Source organism: Sinocyclocheilus grahami, unplaced genomic scaffold (assembly GCF_001515645.1).
Source record: "Sinocyclocheilus grahami isolate Dianchi unplaced genomic scaffold, SAMN03320097.WGS_v1.1 scaffold339.1, whole genome shotgun sequence".
Lineage (NCBI taxonomy): Eukaryota > Metazoa > Chordata > Actinopteri > Cypriniformes > Cyprinidae > Sinocyclocheilus > Sinocyclocheilus grahami.
The window spans coordinates 849,958-855,957 of NW_015505518.1; the positions used below are offsets into that span (position 1 = coordinate 849,958).

At 35.7% G+C, this 6,000-nt stretch overlaps 1 protein-coding gene across 1 annotated transcript in view; it reads left to right on the forward strand.

Moving 5' to 3' along the window:
- Window positions 1-3,977, forward strand: part of sox1b (SRY-box transcription factor 1b) — a 34,971-nt gene extending 30,994 nt beyond the window's left edge. Inside the window, exon 2 of the transcript XR_001611094.1 lies at window positions 3,694-3,977. The gene's annotated coding sequence lies outside the window, so the exon portion shown is untranslated. The remainder of the gene's footprint in view (window positions 1-3,693) is intronic.
- Window positions 3,978-6,000: the final 2,023 nt, after the last annotated feature.

Consider the following 6,000-nt stretch of genomic DNA (forward strand, 5'->3'; position numbering starts at 1 on the left):
AATATAATTTATTGCAACGCATGCATGTCTTTCTTCAGAGGACTCTTTAGAGACACACCAAGTGAAGATGTATTCAATGTGGACAAAATAAGGTCTTTGATAAAGCAGTTTAAAGGTGATAAACTGGCCTCTGGTTTAAAAAAAAAAAATCTTTGCATAAATAAATATCGCCTGTTCATTTATTTGACAGTTCTTTAGATGACCAAGTCCAATTTTAACAGCTGTATTCAATGATTGTCTCCGGAATGACAGACTGGGTTTAAAATATGAAATTTAGATGTAGGCCAGCAGTGGATTTGTTTATGTGCAATATAATAATAATAATAATGATAAAATCATTTATAGCACCTTCAGCATTATGAACGGTTTCTATAGATTGCAGCGTTTTGGTTCATGCCATGATTTATCTTGTCTGCTTTAAGAGTATAACAAGTATCAGTGAGCTTGTTCAGCATCTCCAGCAGCGCACTTCAAGACTAACGAGAAATCTAGGAACCGAAATGAAATTTCAGAGCAATTTGTTATTTTATAATAAGAGGTTAAGAGGGGACAGTTTGACGACTCACTTGCCCTTTCTCTCATTTTTTCTCGCTCCTTCGCTTTGCTCTCTGTCGCATTTATTGCTCAAGGTCAGTGCTGGAGGCAACTGTGAGGTTACCACTGTGACGGCAAGGTCAGAATCTTCACTGTCGTTTGACATGCTTTCTGCCACAGAAATGTAGAGGTGAAGATGCATGGGGCGAGTGGAATGGGCCTGCTGCATGTAACCTGACATTTTTAAATAGATAGGAAGAATACTTTCACCGTCCTTGACTTTCTTTGCATTCAAAGCATTCTTAACCAATGGCCTTGTTCTGTACCGTATATGCTATATACATAGATTATATGAGGGTGGTGTTATCCACAGAAGGGGAATTGTAAATCAGCTGAGAAAGAGCTTTGTTTAAAATCCATTCACCAATAAAATGGATGAAAGGTTTTGCAAATTGTAAACAACATTTACCAAAATTCCCTTCCAGGAGCCACAGTGGTCCCCACACAAATCAAACAGAAGTGTCATCACTTTCCAACTCAAATCCAGTAAGAGGTCTTCAGCAGCACCTCAGTGTGTTCTGCACCGTTGAAAGACATTTTAAATCAATAATGAACCAAACCATCTAGCACTGCCAGAGAGAGCGCAAAAAGTTAAATGACTCATAAATAATCTTCGCAAATAACAGCAATTTCGATCTAATAGAGCGATTTCACAAGTCCATGAGCATGGCCACACACACACACACACACACATTTACACACATCTATGAACACATAAACGTACACTCCATTAAACATTTTAAATAAAGACTTAGTCCAAGGATTACAACTTCAAGACACCTCCAGCAGTGTCTGTGGGCCACAGTCTTTATTTATCCTGATTCATTTACATTTATTGAAATGGCCAGTTATGATATTTTGACACTTACCTGTTGAGTGTTGAGCATGATATATGATTACATTATTATTATAACCTGGTTTTCAGCAACACTTAAGCAATATCACATTTTCTCTCACAAGAGAAGAAATTGTTGAATAAAGTCATTATTATTTTTGAATAATAATTGTTGAATAAAGTCATTGTTTAATAAAAAGTATTCTCGTAGCTTTGTAGCTATTACGGGTGAACCAGTGATGTCACATTGACTTTTTTAACGATGTCCTTGCTACCTTTCTGGGCCTGGGAACGTTTCAGTTGCATTGCTGTCTATGCAGGGTCAGAAAGCTCACGGATTTCATCAGAAATATCTTAATTTGGGTTCTGAAGCTCTTATTTGTTTGAAAAGACCTGAGGTTGAGTAATTAATGAATGAAGGTTCATTTTTGGGTGAACTATCCATTTAAAGGAGGTATTGGGTACTCCAAATCCTGTAAAGATACACCTATACATTTATCCAAATCCATAATTAAGTCATTGCATCCTACACACTTTACTATGAGGTATGTGAGATTATAACGATTTTTCAATATAATCTCCCTATGTCAAAATTTATGAATGAATATAATGGTTTTTATTATTTGATTTGAATAAAATCTCTTGGATTTATTCTAAAGAATTTTTTTTTTGGAAATGTGAAAGGTTAAATATTTGGATGTGGAAGCATATATCACCAAAATAAATGTTCCTAATGTCCTAATAATAACCTTTATTTCAATCCTTATTGTCTGTTTATCTAGTTAAAGTGTTGTCACATAATATAAAAAAAAAATATATATATATATATATATATATATATATATAAAATTCTTAGATTTCAGTGATGACCTGGTTATATTTAGTGTAGTAGACGTGAAGCAGCCTCAGTGTGTTACAATTTGCTGCCACCTTGGGGTCATATTGTACAACTACACATGTTGTGCCACTGGGTTTTCTTCGTTATTAGCTCCATATGGTGAGCTGAGTCAAACACACTAGCACCAGAAAAATTAGCCTCTTAATGTGACATACAAAACTAGTTGATGTGATATTTCATTGATTCTAACAATCCCTTCTGCCATTGGGAAAGAGAAGAGGCCCAAGGCTTTCAAACATTTAAATCTCTTTCTTTATTACAAGCATATGTACTTTTTCTTGCTGTTAATAGCTACAGAAAAAAACTGGCAAAAATTCACATATCTACAGATATCAATCTTTTAAAAACTTTATACAAAAGGAGCCCAAACTGTACATGAATATTACTACATATATGCTGTAAAGTGTACAGTAGTATACATATATACTGTATATATAATACATTTATGAGCAACATCACACTTTGTGCAGATAAAACAAAAACAAACAAAAAAAGCTATAGATATTTAGTTAATCTGAATAGGCTGGCACAGATGAAGCCCCACTACAGGCAATAAAGCCTTCAGTTATAGCAGTATACATCTAATCAAATATTTGGTCACACCTGCTTTAAAAACAGTGAGTGTATTTCCTACAGTCAGTGTGAGCAATGACCATGCATATCATCACCTCAAACATATTTCAAATCATCAAACAAAAAAACAGACTGTTAAAGCTTTTTTTTAAACTTTCATCTTTACTGAAGTTGACTTCTCCCATGACCTTACATTTGGTTGTTTTAAAACTGAACAGTAACATTCTGACTCTGTAACGGTAAGTAGTTCTCTTCATCCTCGAGATACAAAAGTAGCAAAAAGACTTTTTTCACACATTATACAAAATACCTATTTCATATAGCCTTTTTTAGACAGACAGAATACAGTGTTTGCCAGTGCCTGAACGCACCCCTGAGACAGATAGCGTTCAGTCATCAAATTATTCCTACATTACAAAAAACAGTATTGATTTAAAACAATAGTTTGTCAGAAACAAGAATAAAACACATTTGTGAAGGGACATTTGTTCTAGAACCACATTCTTTTAGCTATGGTAGTTTGTAGTTGTCATTCACGGTTATCCAATTAACGATATGCAATTTTTGTTTACAGCACAATAGTGGTTTTTTTCTTTTTCTTTTTTTTACATTCAGGAAGCCAGACAGAACTGTAATAGTGAAAAAAATAGTAAAAACAGTAGAATGCAAAACAAAAATAACAGTAAAAAACATTAAATGAATTAGTTTACTCCTATTATATTAATCTATGCTACTTAAAAATCATGACTTGAGAATCTATGTATAAGCACATTCTTGTTTTTGTTTTTTTCAGATTTGCCAGCATTGACTAGTACTTGGTATCGTAGATGTGAATCATCTGGACTGGACTGAAAATTTGAACCAAAGTTATAAAAGTGGTTTATATAAATGAGAATATGACTTGATAAAGCTCAGTGGTTGGTCCATTACTACGGCATCACACGGCATGCAAAGTTCAGACCTCGATAATCATAAATAATAAAATAGACAGTGTTTGACTTTTGACAGATTTTACATTCATACAAATTAAATAATACACTTTTGGACCAGAAACATAGTTACTCAGATCGGCATTCTGGAGTAAAGAACGAGGGAACAGAAAGAGTGAATTAGCAGATTGCATCATATACAGGCATGTAAATGCAAGCATTGGTCACGTCACAAGCTGAAACACAAATCCAAAGCCCCAGCAAGAAGCAATGCAAAAAATAACGAAATATTACATTAAAAAAATCACATATCCAATATTAACCACATGCACCAGCTCAGTCCCAGAAGATGTTAAACTGATCGATTGAGAGGCTGTTACAGGATAAATTGCAGAGAGAAATTTAGCTAAGGCTAGTGAGAAATTAGAGTTTTTTTCTTCATTGGAGGGTGAAAGGGCATTCACCCCCCCCCCCAAAAAAAAGTTATATTTTTATAAAAAAAGTTTGGGGTCGGTAAGATTTTTAATGTTTCTGAATGAAGTCTTTAATGTTCTGCAAGGTTCACATTTGTTTGATAAAAATACAGTAAAAACCATAACATTGTGAAGTATTACTACAATTTAAGAACTGTTCTCCATTTTAATAGGGGGGGACTAAATTATTCTAAAAACGTAATATTCTTTAAGCAAAATATACATATAATTTCTTGTTTTTGTCTTTTGAATTTGCAGTGAAACATTATCAGGACAATTTCTTCATAAATTTACCGATCATAAGCATGTTCTAGGAATGGACATTAAAAGGTGGACATTTAGAAATATATGACAATATTTTCACTGATTTAGACACAATATGAAAGTAAAGAAAAAATATCCATGCATGCCAGAGTGTTAAGATGTTAAACTGTATGTCAAGCCTGCTGTGTGTATTTGTGTATGTGTCAGAAGAACCCATAGTCCCCATGTCCTGTTAGCTGCATATACTGCACACCCCAAACCACAACCCAGTACATTCATTCTGAAGCTTTAAATCCAAACCAAACCAGTCTGTAGGTTTCACACCAAACAACAGACCCACACAGGTGCACCAAAGGCATTTCAGTCCAGTTTGCTTTCACTGGAAAGAGCCAATTAGCAGGATTCTGGAATTCTCAGATTGATTCTAGAACTGTACGCGTCATCTGAGAACTCTAGAGCTCCACTTGAGTTCAGTGTGGATTAGTTCTTTCTGGCTTTAAGCCTGGCTCACACTATAGGATTTTTAGCCCGATTTAGCCCCGATTTCCCCCTCCCAAGAATCGGAGCAAAAATCTTGTTGAGCCCCTCGATCGGGCCCGATGTTCAGCACGGATTATCTGGTAGTGTGAGGCGCTCACCGATCGAATCTTGCACCTCCCGATCTGCTCGCACACAAATCGGGGCCACCCCTATCATATCAAACATGCTTGATATTTAGGATTTAAATTGGGATGATGACGGCTATATGATTACGTCAGTACTTTCACATTAGCCAATGCGCGACCACAAAACAGCTGCTGGATAGTGGAGACGGAGGAAACTGCTTCTTGACATTTTATAGTAACACGACTGTCTGTATAATGTGTCGAAAATGTATCACAACTGTAAGAAGAAAGAGAAGCACTGGAGTGAAATCGCCTCCGTTTTGAATGTACCGGGTGAGTGTAGAAAGCAGCTAGCACACTAGCTAACATATGTAAACATCACTGAAATATCAATGACGATCTGCTGCGTGAGATCACGTGAGGCGCTTCTTCTGGCATGATAATCTTAATAATATCTTTTAGTCTGTGATGCGCCACCATGTTAAAATCTTGTAGTGTGTGCATGTTTAAGATTTGAGGCAAGATAATCTGCAAAGATTCTCCTTATGTGTGTGCTGCAACCAGATTTCATAATCGGTTAGGATTTTAAAACTCCTGTAGTGTGAGCCAGGCTTTAGTCTTCAACTTCGCATTCTCTTTACCATAGAGCTGCTAGGCCTCAGTGGTGTTCTGAACGCCATCTAGCAGTGAATCATGAATGTTTGTCTCAACCCTTTCAAAGATCCTGTCAGCCATCATTCTCTGTGAAATATCATATACACAAACAAACTCAAATGTGGCATAACAGACCCATGTGCACAATATTTTCTAGAATCTGTCTTGATTTTGA